A 20558-nucleotide genomic window follows, 5' to 3' on the forward strand; every position below is an offset into this window, starting at 1 on the left:
GCTCAAAGGTAAGTACATTCCTATGGACCAGGCTTCTGCAGGTTTGGAAGATAATCCTGCTGTGGATGTGGAAGTGATTGATGTGGAAGTGTTGTCGTTGTTGCTCTCCTCTACTTTAGCTTCATCATTCAAATCTTCATAGTCATCATTCACATCTTCATCAAGAGTCTCCCCCATGGCTCTTTCTGCCTCATTCAGGGTTTCCTCCAAGGTCTTTTCCTCTGCCTAGTCTTTGCATAAGTCCTTTGTCCATTACAGTCACCCTGTGGGCATGGGCTACTACAATGGTCATGTCACTGAAGTACTCGAGTAGGAAGTCCTCTATTGCTTCCTGTAGAGCCATCAATGCCACCACCTTCCACCTTTTAGTGCCCCAAGTAGCTTCTTCACATATGGACCTCACCATCCTCTGAAAGGGTAGCTTTGGTACGCACAAATCTACACATTTCTGTGCCTTTCTGATTTCTCTGAAAAGTCCCATGCAGCTCTGTAACTTCTTCTCCCTTGGATTCAAAATTTTATTTTGTTTTCCAGGTCTCTTCTTTGGGGTTGCAGATCTGCTACTTGCCTTAGCTGCTAATCCTGGTCCCTTGTCTGCCTTCCTTGCAGTGGCCTTTGTTCTAGCCATTTCACTGTATAAAAATAGAGGAGTCTGTGTGTGTGTGTGTGTGTGTGTGTGTGTGTGTGTGTGTGTGTTTCTCTCCCTCTCCTTTCTATAGCCTAGTATATTTAAAGAGAGAGAGACTCCCATTACTGACGGCGCGCGTGAAACATGTTTTGACCCCAAAATACACGTCCGCGCGCTGTTAGTATAAGGGTAAAAAAAGACTCACTCTCTCTCTTTCTCCCGCCTTCCCCAGTCTCTACACTTCTTCCTCTCTCTAAAACACACACACATACACAGACAAACACACACACTCGTGGATACACACAGTACTAAAGGCACGCAAAGAGACATACAAACCAGAAAAGCCTGTCTACGCGCGCCTTTAGTATAGCGAGAGAGAGAGAGAGAGACAGAGACAGAGAGAGAGAGAGAGAGAGAGAGAGAGAGAGAGAGAGAGAGAGAGAGAGAGAGAGAGAGAGAGAGAGAGAGAGAGAGAGAGAAAGAGAGGGGCTGTGTGTGTGTGTGTGTGTGTGTCTGTGTGTTTGTGTGTATGTTATATTTGTGTGTGTGTGTGTATGTGTGTGTGTGTGTGTGCTCATATGTTATATTTGTGTTTGTGTGTGTGTTGTATTTGTGTGTGTATGTGTGTGTTGTGTGTTAAGACAGAAAAAGATATGGAATATACTCTGAGAGAAACAGAGAGAGAGAGGGAGAGGTAGAGGGACATATAGAGGGAAGTTTCAGAAACAGAGAGAGAACCACAGTCTGACCTTTTGGAGAGAGAGAGAGAGAGAGAGAGAGAGAGGGCCAAACCTTCTAAGGATGCAGACCTGCGTTATGTCGAAGACGGGCTAGACGATGGCTCTCTCTCTCTCTCTCTCTTTCTCTCACTCTCTTTGACGCGGTGTGGTTTTTCTCTCTCATCACCTTTATATGTGACGTACGAAAGTATATGGGCTCAATAAATGACCGCACGTGCGGCATCATGCAATTATATTCTATTTTTAAGTAACATGTGGGGCGCCGCCGTGTGTATCCGTTATAAGTGTGATTTTGAGAGAGAGAAATAGAGAGAACCATATTAAGAGAGAGAGAGAGAGAGAGAGAGAGAGAGAGAGAGAGAGAGAGAGAGAGGGGGACTCATTGCTGTCAGAGAGAGACAGAGAGATTGACAGAGAGAAAGCAATGGATAAGACACCTCCCATGGAATTTCTGCAAACTCCACCAACAAAAGGTGATCTCTCACTCTGTCTCTATGTATTTCCAACAATAGGTAGCAAATTGTGTGTGTGTGTGTGTGTGTGTGGGTGTGTGTGGAAACAAAGAAAAACCCATACTGTTGTTCAACACACACACCTCAACACATACTTACATACACACACACACACACACACACACACACACACACACACCTCAACACATACTTACATAGACACACACAGACACACACACACCTCAACACATACTTACATAGACACACACACACACACACACACAAACACACACACACACACACACACACACAAATAGACACAGACTCTCTCTCTCTCTCTCTCTCTCTCTCTCTCTCTCTCTCTCTCTCTCTCTCTCTCTCTCTCTCTCTCTCTCTCTCCCCCCGTGTACTAATGGCACGCAGAGCCAACCCAACACTGGCTGCAGCTCTCTCCGCGCGCCTATAGTACATTCATGACACCTGCCATCTCTCTCTCTCTCTCTCTCTCTCTCTCTCTCTCTCTCTCTCTCCCCCCCTCTCTATCTCTCTCTCTCAATTGTACTCAAGGCGCGCGTAGAGAGTTGCAAAGAGTATGTTTTTGTCTATGCGCGCCTTTAGTACAAAGAGACACACACATAGAGAGAGAGAGAGAGAGAGAGAGAGAGAGAGAGAGAGCGTGTGTGTCTGTGTGTTTTTTTAATGTTCTTTGGAGAGAGAAATAAAGAGAGAGAGAGAGAGAGTGTGTGTCTATGTGTGTCTTTGTTTGTGCTTTGGAGAGAGAGAGAGAGAGAGAGAGAGAGAGAGAGAGAGAGAGAGAGAGAGAGAGAGAGAGAGAGAGAGAGAGATAGTTCTATTATCGTCCTGGGAGGTCAAATATGACCTATGGGACCAAATGAACATGTCACGTGGTGTGAGTGGAGTTCATAAGTGACTCTCGATGCTCAAAAATGGCTGAAATGAGCGTCACAATAGAGAGTCCACATCGTGGTTGGGAGAGGAAGGTATGTAGGGAGAGATCATGGCTGAATATATGGGGAAAAGAGGACCTAATGTGGTCAAAAGCTGAGCACTCAAGTAGTGTGTGGTACTCACTCTCTCGCACTTGACGAGGGCATAAGGTGCAAAGTCGATGACTCTCCTCGCCAGTGCCCCAACGTCCTGTCTCGCAGCGTAGAGAATGGGAGCTAAGACGAATGGAGGCAATGGTGCAGATCGCACTCAACGGGATGGGCTGAAGGATATAGGAATGGGTTCGGTTACCTCGTTCCGAGAAGAAGAGAGATTTGTAGTTTGGGGCAACGTGTGTGGTGTAATGGCTGAAGCTAGAACCTCCGGATTTCTCCCAAGCCGTGATACATTGGCATTGTAAGAAGGCCTCATTAACTTGGGAGTCAATCGACGCATCCTTGACCAAGTGACATGCATCCCATCTTCCAAACCATTTCTTGATATCAAGCATCCACCCCGAACTTAGTATTTTGCTCTTGCATGTCTTTTGAACCATTTGACTTGCTTCATATGCGATTCTAGGAAGTCGATGCAAAGGGCTACGTTGTGTCTTACGCATGTACTCCACAACCCTTTGCATGTCCAAGACCTCAATGGGAAGCAATCCGGACTCAAGAAGTAAGAGCATGTAGGGTGTTTGTGTCTTGACTTGGAGAAAGTTGGTGAGAAAACGCTTTTGGACATTCTCAAACTCTTTCCAAGTAGACTTCCCGATGCTTCCACCCCACACCTCCACTCCATAAAGAAGCACCGGTGTCACCAATGTGTCAAAGAGGTACTTTTTGAGAGCCCAACACTTGATCTCTCCTGCATTGCACATGTTATCAAATGCATAATAGGCCCTCTTTCCGGCTTCCAAGCGACGCATTGCACAATCCTTCCATTTATGATTGGATGGAACCTCAAGGCCAAGGTACTTGAAGTGATCTACCACTTCAAGTTTCTCATTGTTATATACAATGCATGGATTTTCATCATTGAGGGTCTTTACAAGCATAACCTTGGTTTTGGATCCATTCACGATCAGCCCGCTATGTAGGCAAAAGCGTTCCAAGACACTCATAAGCTTTTGTGCATCTTCTAAGGTATGTGCCAAGAGCACTACATCATCGGCATAAAGCAAAAGCATGATCACCGCATTTCCAATCTTAACCTCTTCTATGCCTTCTTGCTGCATAAAGTCAAGAACCATGCATTCCAATTCATCAATGAGTAGCCCAAAGAGGGTTGGCGAAAGTGGGCATCCTTGTTTGACACCAATAGTGCTTGCAAAAAATTCTGAAATTCCATCTCCCATACGTAATCGACATATCACTTTTTGGTAGATGCGAAAGACTGCATGCATAAATTCTCTCGGCACTTGAAGGCTTTGCATACGTCTCCAAAGATTTCCTCGCGGTACCATGTCAAAAGCTTTCTTGAAATCCACAAAGCAACAATACAACTTTTTTCCTTTCAATCGAGACGCTTCCATAAGAACTTGAAGAGTGACAAGGTGATCAATAGTGCTATGATGCTTTCGAAAACCTACTTGGCCAAGTGCACGTTTACCATTCTTTTTAGCCCATTCACTTATCTTCATCTCCATGATACATCCAAACAACTTTGCCATTAAAGAACCAACCATTATAGTGCGATAGTTGTTCACATTGTTTACATCTCCTCCTTTGTGCAAAGGTTTGATCCAATTTGCACTCCAATCATGAGGCATGCCATACTGAAGTGCAAGGTTAAACATATCGCATATCCAATATCGTGTTTTCTTGCTTGTCCATTTAATCATTTCAGCCTTGACACCTTGAAGGTCACCTGCCTTACGAGTAGCAAGTTTCTCAAGCGCGCGGCATACATCTTCAATGGTAAAGAAGGGAGACATAAACGGAAGGGAGCTACAACACTCCATCTTATCAACATTGGGTTGCTCATAGAGATTCTTACAATGCATATACATATCCTCAAGAGTCAAGTCACCAAAGCTCTCAACGCGCTTGCCTTTTAGATTTTGCCAAAACTTGCCACACGCATGTGCTTTCTCTTGTGCTAAAAGAAGTTGTTTTTCGACTTCCCACCTTCTCCTCTTCTTTTGAACAAGTGCTTTGTATGTGTGTGAACATTCCAAGTAAACTTCCTTGTCTTTGATTGCATCCAATCTTAGCAAGTGTTTTCGGGCTTGACTACATTCCATGTCAAACCATTTCTTCTTGGTGCTACCCTTCTTAGACCTTTTGCAAGACATGTGTTTCACCGAAAAGCATTCCTTCGCACAAGAGAAAATTACTTCTTTGAAAACTTTCCACTTGCATTCTAATGTTGGGCTCTCTTGATGCTCTATCATGATTAACATTTGGTCCACCATATCAGCATATATAAGTGCTCGTTTGAAGTCTAGACGTAGGTACAAATGATTCACATCATGATTGGAAGCTACATGCTTGGGCCGTTTACCACACTTGAGGTCAATACATAACATCCTATGATCCGATTTTGGATTCCATTCACCAAGTGTAAAGCTTTGTATGCATTCTAGAGTGGCTTCCGAGAACAACATATAGTCAATCACGCTAGCACCGTTGTGCTTTCTACACGTAAAGTCATTGGTGCCTTGCCATAGAGATACACCATTTGCAATGAGCATTCCGGTACTATTGCACATATGTAGAAGTAACTTTCCATAGTGATCCACTTCTTTTGCATCATTAGAACTTCGATTATACATGTATGAGTCATCCATTCTTCTTGAGACATGCAGCATGTCTACTTGTTGTGTGTTGTGTTGTAGAATATTTGTGCAAGCATTCATGTCTCCAAAAACAATGACTTCACCTTGATCTTTGTAATGAGCAATGTCTTCCTCTAGTTCAACAAAGGGTTGATATCTATCCATATTCAAGCAAGCATAAAAGTTGGAGTCATAGTGAGGAATGTAGCAACCGGCCACAAACATGACTTGACCATTTGGTGGGTTGATTTTCAGCCATAAGTAGCGTTTATACTTATCTTCTTTGACAATGGAAACATCTTTCAAACCCTTTTTGGTCATACATGCTACGCCTCCTTGGCCTCGTCGTTGCTTTGCATTTTTGGCCCACATCAAAGAATGCACATCGTATTTGTCAAATCCAAGAATTCATTGCGCATCATGCTCCCATGTTTCGACAAGAAGTATCACATCGGAGTCATTGGTAAGCTCATCAATGCCAATTCCTGCATTCCATGGATACCCGTTACAATTCCAAAAGCTTATTCGCAAGCGTGAGTTGGTCTTATAGAGAGAGAGAGAGAGAGAGAGAGAGAGAGAGAGAGAGAGAGAGAGAGAGAGAGAGAGAGAGAGAGAGAGAGAGAGAGAGAGAGAGAGAGAGAGAGAGAGAGACTTGTCTGTTTCCATGATGAATAGGATTAAGGTCCAGTAGGCAGAAGAGGCTGAAACTAGACCCAGAGCTTGTGCCAGGATTTCAGCCTTTGCATTCTCAGTTGTTTAATGTTTCTACCAAAAGAACTGTTGACTTTTGTCAGGACATATCTGAAGAAGAGTCAATTGGTGAAGATGAGTCAGAGAGGTCACCAGGCCAAGAGGATCCCTCACCCTACAAAGATCCCTCATCCTCTACAGTACTTGTCAAGAAAAATACAAGAAAGAGGAATATAAACTTCTCAGATGATGCAGAGGTCTCAGAAAGCAGTCCCTGTGCAAGTAAAGGTAAAGCCAAAGACGATGTGCCTTCTCTGGAAGACCCAGCTGTAACTGATGAGAGTCTGTTTGATTTTGCAGCATCTTGTGGTGCTGGGGACAAATTTGATCTAGTTCATTCTATGTTTAACCCAAAATTTGACATTGAAGACCTTTTTGCTCAGCACAGTAAATTCTTGCAGTCCTACAGAGATAAATTTGAAGTGATGGTGCAGGTAGGGAGGGTTGTTTTGCCAAGTACGACTGTTGTGCATTTAAATGACTATGGTGGAAAGGGACAGGGACTGAAGAAGTATAGGGAATTACCACCTGCTTGTCGACATTCAGCCTGCCCTTTGCACCAAAAAGAGTGCAAACTTATTCAAGAATCCTTTGGCTTTATGATTTACCTGAACAGCCTGTTTGGATTCCTCATGAAGAATCCCGATGAGGTGTTAGAGGAGCAGGATGCAGCACCAGATGAAGAATACGAGGAGACAACACATATACAAGAAGTCGAGGAGGTTGAAGATATAGTCGACCTTGAGGTTGATGCAATTGAAGTACAAAGAAGTAAGATGCTCTCTATGAAAACAATAGAAATCAAACTACCTTTGGATGTGAGTAACTTTACTGAGAAGCATGCTTAGATGATGCTCCCTGTTGTTCCTGACTTCAGGATTGGAGACAGGACCTATATCTTTTTACATGATGTGCAAAGCATCTTTTATTTAAGGGAGAACTTCTCCCTGGCTATCATTTCTAGAGTCCAAGAGGAGAGGAGTGGATTTGTTTCAGAGGATAGTAGTGATGATGAGGCAATGGAAACATCCAACAATCCAATGGAATGCCTCCGAAGATGCTTTGAAAATCTGAAAAATACAAGGAGACACTACTTGATGAATCCACCTTCGAAGCAATAAGACAAAGCCTAAGACCATCAACAAGTAACAAAGAAGTGGAGGATTGGTTTAACCATTCAGGTCAGGGGTCGACTACATCTGTAGACTTGTGGTGGCAGGAAAACCTCTTTTTGCAGGATGAGAGCTTCATGGTAACTCTCTCTCTCTCTCTCTCTCTCTCTCTCTCTCTCTCTCTCTCTCTATGTGTGCGTGTCACTTACTCAGACATGATATGTGCAGTCTTGGATTGCTGACAAGGATGACTTCCTTCGAAGGCGGACTCGAGAGTATCGTGGAAGGGATGCGGCCCTAGCCCAGTACCTTTCAAAGCTTTGCGAGTTGCCGATAGTAGTTTTTCACAATTCCATGTCACAAGAGGGTTCAATAGCAACTTAAACATTAAAGACACTATCACGCTTCTTGGGTGGACCCATGCTGCCCAAAAGTGCAGATAAAGTCATTCTTGTGGACAAAGTGTTTGCTAGAGATTGTTTTGGTTACTGCCCAGGCTATACAGGTGGTCGGGCAGCGTACTACTACACTTACACAACAATGGTACTATCTCTTGGTAGACAAAACCCAGATGAACTTTTAGAGTATGGCAAACATCTCATGATTCGTTACAAGGGTGATGTGCCAGAAAACAAAATTGAACCTTCAAAATCTTGATACACTTCAAGTATCAATTGTATAAGATCATGTATTACAAAACTTTTGTACAATGTCATCCACTCAGAGTATCTTTCTCCACTTGTGGTTCACATACACCATTGTCTCTCTCCACCTTCGTTGACTTTCACGAGCACCGGAGTTGTTGTATGCCATTGATCTTTTAACTTTTTGTTGTTGTAAATGTCTGATGGCTTGTGCTGTTGTTGAAGAGGCCAAGACTTCTTTTGCCTGAATTTGATGAATGATTCTACGATAGAACCATTCAAATAGTTCTCTCAAACTGTTAGCCTTGATTCGAGAGCCACCATGTCGTGTGTGCCTGAAATAAGCATTTCTTGCCATGTAATGAGACTTTTCCATCCCTTGGGTATTCCATATTGCCGGGTTCCCATACTTTTGTATAAAATATGGTAAATGATTGAAAATGATGTGCTAGATATGAAAATAGATTAGTTAGAATGTTTTACACTCACATAGTTGCACATAAACGAGAATCAAATACACCATAATACCATGTAGTGAGTAATCTGGGTGTCTGTCCATGCTGTCTTGAATGATTTTTTGAGAAGGTTGAGATTCTCCTTGAACTTGTTCATATCACCTTGTGACCAGTCATCTTTGTCACACATCAAAAATAGGATGTCTATTGATCGCCAAACCTCAGCCTTCGCGTTACGAGTAGTTGGTTCTTGGTCTTTGACTGCAATATGTAGCTTTTTCCAGCTCTGATACTCTACCTTGCTAACATAAGATGTGCTATATATTTTTCCATGTTTTGTTAGCTTCGGATCTCGTATTCCTTGGGGTTTAGATAAAAACCTCCGTGCCTTCACCCCACCGATGGATGGTTTGCATGGGACATCCTTCTCAGCAGTTGATCTCTTTTCATCTCGCTGGATTTTCACATTGCCACCATGAAGTCCCATATCCGACAGTACCAATTCTAAGCACTGTAGGGCTACTTGTTGCTCTGCTAAGTTCTTAATTTTCCAAGCAAACCCGATATATAAGTAGACCAATTTCTCCACAATTCTACAAAGGGCATGCATTGTACATATGTGGACATTCACAAGTGGTATTTTCAAAACCGGTCGAAAAGAAAGATCCTCAATGTGACGTGTTGGAGTTTTTCTCCACCACTTTGGGTCCATGACCTTTGCAGGCTCCATGCATAACAAACACGGCGACTTTGCCATTGCACCCATTCCACAATTATACATGCACTTTAATGTTTTGAGGTCACCTGCAAGATGCCACTGAACTTGAAAGTCTCCCCTTCCATCTAGACGTAGTACCTCTCCCTGGTTAGTCTGTCGATCAATCACCTCCGGAATATTAGTTCGATGGAACACCCAATATAGAATCTCATGATCTTCTTTCTTTACCTGCAACACAAAATAAATGAGACTTAAGTAGATGTGAAAATTTGAGCTTACCTGAGAATCTCACTTACCTCAAACGCACCAAGCCACCATATGTTAGATTCTGATTGAACACTAAAATACAAAGGATCATCACTGGGACACTTTGAGAGGGCTCTATTCATTAAAGTAATAGTAACACGCTCTAGCTTTTTCTCTTTAACAAGCTCACACTCATCTAGTTTTAACACAAAATGTAATACCCCTCGTGACTCTTCAAATGTGATGTTGTAAAAATCCACCATTCTCTTCTGTAACATCTGCAGGTCCATAAAAATATTATTGAACTCATCATATGCCATGTTTACTCCATGGCCACTGTAAGTTGCTTTAATATGAAAGGGCTGTCCAAGATAGTCTCCCTGTGCCTCATTAAGCTGAAGCCTCTCTTTCCAAACACTTGAGGCTGATGGTAAAAGTTTGGATTTTATACCCTTCTTAACAAAGATGGATGAGATAGATTTTTGTAAAGCCGAATATCATTTTTTGCTTACACCAAGTGAATCAAGTGTGCCTTGTATCTCTTTTGCAGGCACTGAGTTCTCTGAAATAAAGCGGTCCACTACATTTCGTTGTAGGACCTTAAACTTCTTGTCATGTACTATATCTGTTGCCAGGCTTCTACTTATAAGTGGCTTCAATCTCTTTCCTATATTGGCTTTGGGGTCAATGTTTTCCTTGTCAGGATAGATTGAATGTCTACATGAAGACAATGCATAAGTAAATAACAGAAAATTTACTTCACTAATACTATTTAGGCACATGAAAACAATGCATAACAAGAAAAAACAAAAAGATTAGTTAACTAAGACAATGTAGCCAACCAAGAAGCATCACCTTAATGCTCGGATTCTTTTCTTGAGACCTCCCGATGCAACCTGCAATTTTTCAAGATTGCCCAATTTCTTCTTTTGGATACGACCACCCAAGATGGTGTCCTTCATTTGACAACTTCGTACCTTTCCTTTCAGTTCCTATACCTCTATTTTGTGTTGCAAAATGGTAACCTGATCTGTAGAATGTAAATGTGAAAGATGAAAAATCTCACATTGTTGAGCTTGGAGAATGCCCTTATAAGTTTCAGCTTCCCTTGTAAGAGATTTACAATAACCAAGAAGGCCCTTTTCTCCATCACCAGCAAAGGTCAATAAGCTTGTAGAATTGACAAACGGTGGAGACGCATTAGTCATTGGATTCTTAGGGTAGAGAGAGCCTCTCGTCCAGATATCCATGTGTTTAGCTCCCTGAGCTCTGAGCGTGTCTATGGATGCGGGAGGTATATGTGTGTTTGTTTTACTACGCTTAATCAATGGTTGGTACTCATTGTCCAAATCAATGTGAAGGTGATATTTGACTCGTTTTTGCGTAACATTTGTGCCATTTGAGGAGTGCGCCATTAGCCAAATGTGCAAGTTTAATGGAAAGTGAATAGTGGCTGCGCCTTCGTCCCTCCATGTTAGCCTCATTCCCTCCATATTGATGAGGTTCATTCAATGCAACTGAAAAGAAGATTATCCCTCAATCATTATGAACGAATGTTCAGAAGAGTAAGGAATCTACTTAAAGTACACTTTCTGAACTTTTACCATGAAAGACCCACCTCTATTATTTGCCATTTTTTCTAGAGAGAGAGTGCAAAAAATACATTTTCTTAGAAGGCCCTCCAAATGACCTTCGAAATTTCCTAATGTGATGTGCATGTGTTTGTCCTTATCTAAAGTTGAGCTCCATTGAAGTTTCTGGGAATTGAGTCAGTCAAAAGTTTTAGGTTCTTGCAAGTGTGTTTGAAGGGGTTTTCAAAGCATCGTAACTTGGGTAGCCATGGCTTTCTCTTATCAGAAGTTTCATGGAAGAAGTGATGAAGATGTGGAAGACTTTTTGGAAAAGATGTAGGTTGCCTGCATTAGCAACCAGATTCATGACCCTGCGCAGATGTTACGTCTTCTCCAAATTTGTTTGAAGAGTGATGCACCAGTTTGGTCCAAAGCATTTGAAGAAGAGTTGCGTGGGGCTGATCCACTCGTAAGGTTGAGTTGGGACAATATACGACATGGGTTGGAAGTGGAGTTTGTGAAGATAGAAGATCTTGACAAAGTGTGGCAAGAAGTACAATATCCCGTGGCAAGAAGTACAAGATTTGGTGCAGAAGGAAGGTGAGCCAGTAGATGCATACATATGTAAGTTCTCATTGGCATGGGAGCGGATGTGCAAGGCCTTAGCACCACAGGTACCCCCGCCTGACATGATGAAGAAGGACAGGTTCTTGGCTGGTCTTTGGGAGAATATACGTTGGAGAGTGGAGCTAAAGAAGCCTAGGACATATGAAGATGCACTAGAGGTAGCAAGGAACAAAGAGTGGAAGCTGAGAAAAATGAGCCAGTTAGGGGTAGAGTCTTTGCCCATGAGGTCTGAATTTCAACCTATGGATCTTTGCAAGGTCGCATGCCAGAGGTTCATCATGAACCAGTGGTTGCTGTTACTCCTCAGGTTATACCAACAGTGGTTACTACATCAGTGCAAGATGATGGGCTAAGGCAAGACATGAGACAAGTGGTAGATTTAATGAAGAATGTCAACCTAAACATGCTAGGTTAAGTGGGAAATAATCGAGGTCGACGGAGGTTTGCAAATCAGCCAGAAGGTGAAGAAAGACCCAGGAATGGTGTTGGACAAAGTAATGGTAGGTTCTAGAGGCAGACGCCTACATGTTATAATTGTGGAGAGTTGGGCCACATCAGCCCGCAATGTGATAAGCCACCAAGGATGGGGGGAGACATGTATCCATTGCCAAGGCAGGTGTTAACTAGGTCAAATGATTATGGAATTGAAATTAAGGGAGACGAAGGAACCAGTGGATTAACCTAGGAGGAAAAGGGAAAGACAAAAGTGTTAAGTGTGGTTACCTTGGAGAAGACATCAAAGCTAGAGGATACATTAGTGATGCCTATTGGGAAGAGAACCACAGAGGAAAAGGAAGGAAGAAGTGCCCCAGGTCCTAGTAAGAAGAAGGGAAAGAGTCATGAAGGCGAGGATGTCAAGGCCAAGAGGAAAAGGAGGGCTCGTCGCAAGTTTCATGTTTCAGATTTTCCACTAGGGGATGGGCAATTAAGTTATGACTTGAAGGAGGATCTAACGAGCAGGAAAGCTATTACTTTTGGGCAACTTATAGAGATGGTGCCTAAGCTAAAGCGATAGTGGAAGAGGATGGTTAACCCAATGGAGAAAGAGCCAGAGAGAGGTTCAGTGAAGGTGTTGGCGATGGATGAGCTACCAGACATTTGTCCAATCATAGATGTGTGGCATAAAAGAAAAAATATGGAACAAGGTTATGTGGATGGTGGAGCCCAAATATGTGTCATAACACACTCATGCGTTGAGAAGATGGGTCTCATAGTGACTGGGGTGTCAGGCTTTTGGATGAGATTGGAAAACCATCACAAAGTAAAATGTTTGGGTGTTGTAAAGAGCTTAGAAGTGGAAGCATATGATGCAAAGGTAGTGGTTGATTTTCATGTGATGCCAACGGGGTTGGGAGAATATCCTATTATACTGGGCAGACCATGGTTACGTGCAGTGGGAGCTGTTCAAGATTGGAGACGTGGTACGATTAGCCTCTATGGAAAGACAGGTGCCAAGAAGCTATATAATATGGACACAAGGAAACGATTGGAGGATCTTTATGAAGATGAGGATGGGTCTAGTGATGAAGACTATTCCACAGTGTCTGATGAGGACAGTGATAGTACTACCAACAGTGATGAGGATGCTGATGTTGCATTTCTTTTGATGGACAAAGGAATCCAGGAGTCTGGTGTAGTCACATTTGCAAATGAGGTTGAATATGAAAGTGAAGGGCCTTATTAAGTGATTGAATAGCTGATGCAAACCAAGGTTGAGTTGTCAAAGAAGCAGGAATTGATGACACAAATGATCAGTGGAGACCTCTCAGCTATGGAGAAGGAGATATATTTGCACATGCTAGCTAGTTTTCTTGATTTGTTCATTACTTCATATGAAGAGATCAGAGGGTTCAAGGGCGAAGAGATGCATATAGAGCTGAAAGAAGGTGCTAAGCCAGTGCGGCAAAGGCTAAGAAGGATGGGTCAAGAGCAAATGGGAGCCTTGCAGGTAGAGGTGGACAAGTTATTGAAGGCAGGGTTCATAGTCCCTGTGGAGACCACAGAATGGGTGAGTCCAGTAGTATTCAGTCCAAAGAAGGATGGGAAGTGGAGGATTTGTGTAGATTTTAAATGCAGCCACTAAGAAGAACCCATATCCTCTTCCATTCATTGATCAGATTTTGGATTCAGTGGGTGGCAGGTTATGAGAGGTACAGTGTGTGTGATGGTTTTTCAGGCTATTTTCAATTGAAGATTGCTCTTAAAGACCACACAAAGACAACTTTTAGTATGCCATGGGGCTTCTATTGCTACACAGTATTGCCATTTGGGTTGACAAATGGACCATCTTTTTATCAAGAGAGAGAAAATTGGGTATTGGAACCATTCATTGGCAATTGTGTTAAAGCTTTTATGGATGACTTCTGTGTCTACAGCAGCAGGGCTGAACACCATGAGAAGCTGCAGATGGTATTGGCAGGATATGATGAATGTGGAGGACAACTAAATACAAAGAAATGTCATCTCACAGCCAAGGGTGAAATTATTGGGCCACATGGTGTCAGAAAATGGCATTGAGGCTGATCCAGACAAGGTTAAGTCTATTCTTCTTATTCCATCACCTACGAGTACGAAGCAATTGGCAACCTTTATACACAAAGTGAAGTACATGGCATGGTTTATTCCATTGTCTTCGCAGCTTCTTTATCCATTACAGCAAGTGGCAAAGCATGATCCATTGCAATGGGATGACAAGTGTCAAGAAGTGTTTCAAGAGGTGTTAGGGGGGTTGTCAGCCATGCAGGCTCCTGATTGGGAGAAAGTGTTTTATGTAAATCCATCAGTATGGGATGATGCCATTGGAGCCATGCTATTGCAAAAGGGGAAGTGCAGCCATTATATGAGGCCAGTGTATTGTGCAAGCCGAGTGAAGTTGGTAGTGGAGAGAAAGTTCTCGGAAGAAGAGCTAGTGATGGCCAGTGTAATATTTGCTTGTCGATGATTTTTTCATCACTTGCTACCACGACCTTTTGTTTTCTTGACGAGTTATGCCTTTTTGCCACAATTAATTAATGGTACTAACATGTCAAATGTGGTGAAGAAATGGGTAATTGAGCTGCAAGATTTTGAGTTCTCTTTTCTAGTGGAAGATAGTACAAGGGCTACCCTAGCTGATTTGTTGACCTACAAGGAGAATCCCCTTATTGTTAAGGAAGAGGTGGTGAGAAAGGTAGTTGAAGAAGTGCCACAGATCAGCAATGCACACGTGCTATTCTTTGATGGTTCATACAGAAAGAGCCATGATGCATCTTCAAGGGGTATAGCACTTTATGATCCAGAGGGGAAGCTAGTATGCAAGAGAGGGTTCAAATTGGATGCTCATAGTAACAATGAGACTGAATATGCTACTCTGGAAGCCGGATTACACATTTGTTTGAAGATGGGGTTCGAAGGTTGAGCATAAAAGGTGATGCCTTGTTAGTGGTGAAGCAAGTGTTGGGTGTGTGGAAGAGCAAGAACACCTCATTGAAGGAAATGTGTTTCAGAATTAAAGGCCTGTTAAAAAATTGTGAGGCATGGAGCATCAGACACATTGAACGTGCTCTAAACGGAGAGGCACATGAAGCAACTCAAAGCATGATTGGGGAGCTATTTGTGTTGAGTCCACCACTTTACCTCTTTATCATGGCCGGGAAAGTTTGGCTCAAGAAGAGGATTTTTTGCTAACAGGAATCATTCCAAAGGAGATTCAGAAGTCTAAGAAGTATGGTTTTGTGTGTAGAGCGTACATGTACAAATTGATTGGTGATGTCTTATACATGAAAGGGTCTGATCTCGTTTTGAGACGTGTACCTTGGAGGGAGGAGCTTTATGGAGTGTTGGAAGAGAATCATGAAGGCGCATGTGGCGGCCATTTTGCTCTAAAGATCACTTTGCATAAGATCTTGCAAGAGGGGTATGTATGGCCTAGTTTGCACAAGGATGTTCACCATTGGTGTAGGTCTTCCAATAGGTGTCAAGAATTTGGGAAGAGTGTTGAAGCCAGAGCTACGAAAAACCATTATAGCGTTTGATGTGTTTGAAAAGTGGGGGATTGATGCAATAGGCCCGTTACCTATCACAATCAGGGGAAAAAGCTATATTTTGACTGCAGTGGACTATCTCTCTAGATGGGCAGAGGCTATAGCAGTAAAACAGATCACTGCAAAGGATGTGGAAAAAATTGTGATGATGAAATATGTTGCACGTTTGGGGTGCCACTAGAGATACTTTCAGATAAGGGGCCTGGCTTTAGAGCTAAACTGCTAGATTTTTTATGCGCGAAGATGAAGATTAGGCACCATTATACCACTCCTTCTTACCCGCAGTGTAATGGCTTGAATGAAAGATTCAATGGTGAGTTGATGCAAATCCTTTTGAAAGTGACAGAGCACCAACGAAAAAATTGGGATTTGGAATTGCCTAGTGCATTATGGGCTTACCATACTTCGGTGAAGACATGTATAGGGTTTACTCCATTTCATTTGGTATATGGAAAGGAAGCACTATTGCCTGTGAAAGTGGAGTTGTGTCAGGACACGGGTCCTGTACCCTAAGAACTAGGCTAGGCAAGGACTACGGCCAAGAGCCGGGCTAGGCAGTGTGGATAGGGGATCCGTCTAGGGCAAGGGGCTAGGAGCCCACCTATAAAGGGAGGTTGGGAGGAGGATATAGAGAGCCCTAGTTGCCTAGTTTCTTACACTGGTGTCAGAGCAAGGTGGAGAGTAGGAAGGAGGGTGGAGCCATGGCGGGGAAGAAGGCATGGTTTTCTTCTCAAGGCATGTACTCTCTTTCTCTCTCAATCGAATTCAGTGTGGCCTCTCAAGGGCGTTCAGGCCGTGGGAAGGACGGCTTCACAGCCGAGGAAGGCATGACCGACTCCTTGTTGGCAAGGTCCGACAAGGAGGCAGTGGAATCGGTCTCTTGACAGGCGGGGAAGGCTGGACTGAGACCCAATCATCATGGGAAGGACCTCTTGGAGCGGGGAGGGAGCAAAGCTCCACCTCCACCAAACAGCCCGCAGATGGCCTGGATGGGAGCACATGGCGGAGATGGGCACTTTTCGACACAGAGCCGAGCCCCACTTCGATGCCGAGCTCCTGTGGGGAGCGGGTTTCGTTGTCGCGCAGAGCTTCCATGGCAGCACAGGTTTTTAGCTCTTTTTTTTTTCCCTTGTTCTTTCACATGCGACCGCCCAAGGGGGGGCCCTTTGAAAACTAAAACAATGAAGGGGGGCATGCCCACCCTTGGCACACACCCTCTGAGATTGACCTATTGTTTTCCCCAACTCGGAGATTCGGGACTGAGGAGATGTCGAATACAATCGAGAGGCAAACATCCGAGGACTCGCAGGCTCGAGGAACGGGGCTCGGAGGCGTCATAGGCTCTTCGAGCAGACTGTTGGTATTGCAGGGAGTTCACATACCAAGACGTTGCATGCAAAGATGGAACATCAAGGATATTGCCATGCATAGATGCATGCATGGGGCAATGGCAGCATCCAAAGATGACAAATGTCTAGTTAGGCTTGGGTCAGCTCATATGCACACGCTTCGACATGCTTGATTGCTGGAGAAAACCCGAAGCTGATGGACTGGAAGCCAAGGTAACTTTTTCAAGTTATGTTTTCTTCTTTCACGTATGCATTTGACACAAGCAGTTATGCTTGAGTAGTCGTAGAGACAGTTATGTGTTGCTTGGGGTATAGTGTACATTAGATGTTTCGATATCATGCATGACAAGGAATGACCCTAGAGAAGGCATACGACCTTGTATGCTTGATATGGTATGCTCACGATAGAACACTTGGAATTACTTTCGAATACACTACAAGTGTATCACGGCTTCTACCCTACATGTACGACATGGACATGGCTCTCGCGGAGGGGGCATAACCATGTGTGCTTGCGGAGGGTATGGCTTTGGTAGCATGATGCGGGGATGTCCTTATATTGGTATCCATGCATGTGTCATATCTGTAGAGCATGTTGTTCACTTGCTTGAGGCAAGTTGTAACCCTTATGCCTAACCGATGATAGGGACATCCTCGATGTAACCCCTATGTCTTGGAGGCAGAAAAAGTGTGCCTAGCAGGCACCATGTTTGCCTAAGCGGAAGTAAGCATGCCTAGGAGATCATGAAGGTGTGCAGGGCATACACACATGTCTCAAAGGCAGTTATCAAGCAGAGCTTGAGGTCTGGAAGGCATCAAAGCATGCATCACATGCATGGCATGGTGATGGCACGATGCAAGGACACTAGATTGTGCTACCTACTTGTGCAGGGCATGAGTAAGGTTAGACATATAAGGCTTGTCCAATGTGAGACTAGGCTCGGCGCTATGTCTCTTACTCCTTACGTTGGATGAGACTAGGCTAGGCGCTATGTCTCTTACTCCTTATGTTGGAGATTTGGTTCATGTGTGAAGCTTGGGTATGTGGCGACTTCGCGTATTTGGCATATGCTATGAGCATACAAAATTGCGAAGACATAGGCAATATGTTTGCAGGTTAATTCATATTGAAGGTTATTTCATTATGTACCAGGCGGGTGTATAGGATATACGACGGTGTCTGTGCAGATACGTCTATAAGCCCTTTTGGAATGAGTTTTTCCTTCCAAATTTCATGACACCTGGTTGCAGCAACAACGACCAGCAAAGTGCTTTGGCACTTTTATAGGAAGCCAGACTTCACGAAACTGGCACCATAGGGAGACTCATCTCATAGAATCCCTACGAGTCTAAATTGTACAAGGTACTTACGGTTTTGGTTCTCACGGTTGAGGCCATCACTCTACGCAAGGGCTTACTATTCTTTATGCAAGGCATGCTAGTGACGTGACTTCAATTCTGTGGCTTCATGCATTATGCTTTCGCTACCACACTCGTAACTCTGTCAAGGACAAAGTACGGATGGATTGTTGGTTGCTATCAACACTCAACAATACTAAAAAGAACCTACAATTTCGTATAGATTCACTGGCAAGGTGCCCCTTTTCAAGTCACCCCCATACAGTCACGACCCTACACGGGAGATGGTCAAGATTCAACTTGTGTTTTCTGTTACCTCTCTCGATGAGAGCGTCATACAGACAGATTGTGGAATGCTTATAGGATAAGCTGCACTTTAGGCATAAGATGTCTAAGAGCACACATTCTAGGAATACACTCTACAAATTTAAGGAAAGTTCCTCATCCCATCATGCTCTTCTTTTCTCTCTTTTTCTTATTTATTTCAAGCATAACGAAACTCTTCTAAGAAGCTTTTGATACATATTCTGCTGGTAAGTCTGCATGAACCAAGGTGTGCTAACTCACAGCTAGCACGTGGCTAAGATGCACCTGAAATTAGTCTTCATCGGTTCGTCGATTGAACACTATTTTGCATAAGGGCTATGAGCCACACACACGGGCTAAGAGTCATTGTCAGATCTTGGGTACGACCTGGCTGTTGGTATTCCTTGGGAGATTGTTCTCCAGCTCGAACAGATCTACCCAGGAGAGTACACATAGATGTCAATGGACAAGCAAGAGTCTTGTTATTACGGATGTTTAGGGTGTCATTTTTGCACTACTTGTTTCAACGCGACACTCAAGTTGAGTTTTTGATAATCTTCAACTCACAGCAGCTGATCTCTACAAGAAAGTCTAGATGTAGCAATCAGTTGTGACAGCATGGCTGTCCATAAGAGCTTGGCAGTTCACTTGTGTGGATTTCTTGCTCTCTCTATAGCACTATGGCGTGTCTATGAACATATAGTTTTGGGGTAAGACCCGGCGGGTGATTGTTACATCACCCCATAGGCATTAAGGATCATAGTTTGATCTGCATTGAGGATCACAGTTGATCTCTCCCAGTTATACTTTCAAGGAAAAAATTCCGCAATCTACCACACGTGGTAGCGGACGGACACACTTTTCAAGTTGTTTCCAATCATTCTGCACACGGTTGACTATGTTGGTTACCGTTATTTGCTAGTTGAGCAGTTTCTACAGAGAGTCTTCCCAAGGGGTTTAACTACGTAGATCCTAATCCATGGGCTTGGATTGCAAAGGCAACACCCAGAGTTCCCAATGCAATGCTGTTTCTTTTTTCAGGTAGGGGTCGTGCTCCTCTCCATTTGCATACGGATAAGTGAACATTACGTTCAAATCTCCAGGTATGCATCTATTGATTTGGTGATTCCATTTTTAGTATGCTTTGCTTGGTTTTTCAAGACGTATAAGTACGCTTGAATGTTACAGAGTCATGCCAAGGGCATGTTGGCACAAAGTATTTTGGACCAAGTATCCAATCTATTTTTCTGCCTTATGTTGTTATGAAGCTACTTGTAGGGTTCAATTTGGCACATGTTGTCACATGGGATACAACATGGTCTAGGAACTCAAGGAGTTCAGTTTAGCCAGTGTGGAGCAATGAATGAGGGTCCCTCTCACTCCTGTCGTAAAGTGTTTAGAGCTACCTCCACACACAAGTACATCTTTTACTTGTAGGATGTTCTTTTTCAGACATCCTTAGTTGAAACATATTCCACATGTGGCGAATATGAGTTTCTGGGACTGACACTGGCGCCCCCTATTTCAAATATGTGTCACGACAAAGTCCCTTAGTAGACCATTTTTAGCACGATGTATCAGGAGCAATTTCGTGGCCAGAAATTGTCGGATACTTAGAATGACTTGTTAGGATACAAGTACTGCTAAACAACATTACAGATGGTTGTTTATACATATAGCAAGGCTAATAAGCTGTAAATGAAAAAGTTTCATTGTTTGTATCTAGACGTGATAAATGTTTCACCTTTTATTGTGATTCAGACGTTTCAACAAGGTTTGCAAAAGATTGCAACTAAAAGTATTTAGTTTCTTTCAGAACTATTTACATTCCTTTTATTGCGTGCTAGGCGCA

The sequence above is a fragment of the Adiantum capillus-veneris genome, chromosome 7 (assembly GCF_014529385.1).
Source record: "Adiantum capillus-veneris isolate H3 chromosome 7, ASM1452938v2, whole genome shotgun sequence".
NCBI classification, from domain to species: Eukaryota; Viridiplantae; Streptophyta; class Polypodiopsida; order Polypodiales; family Pteridaceae; genus Adiantum; species Adiantum capillus-veneris.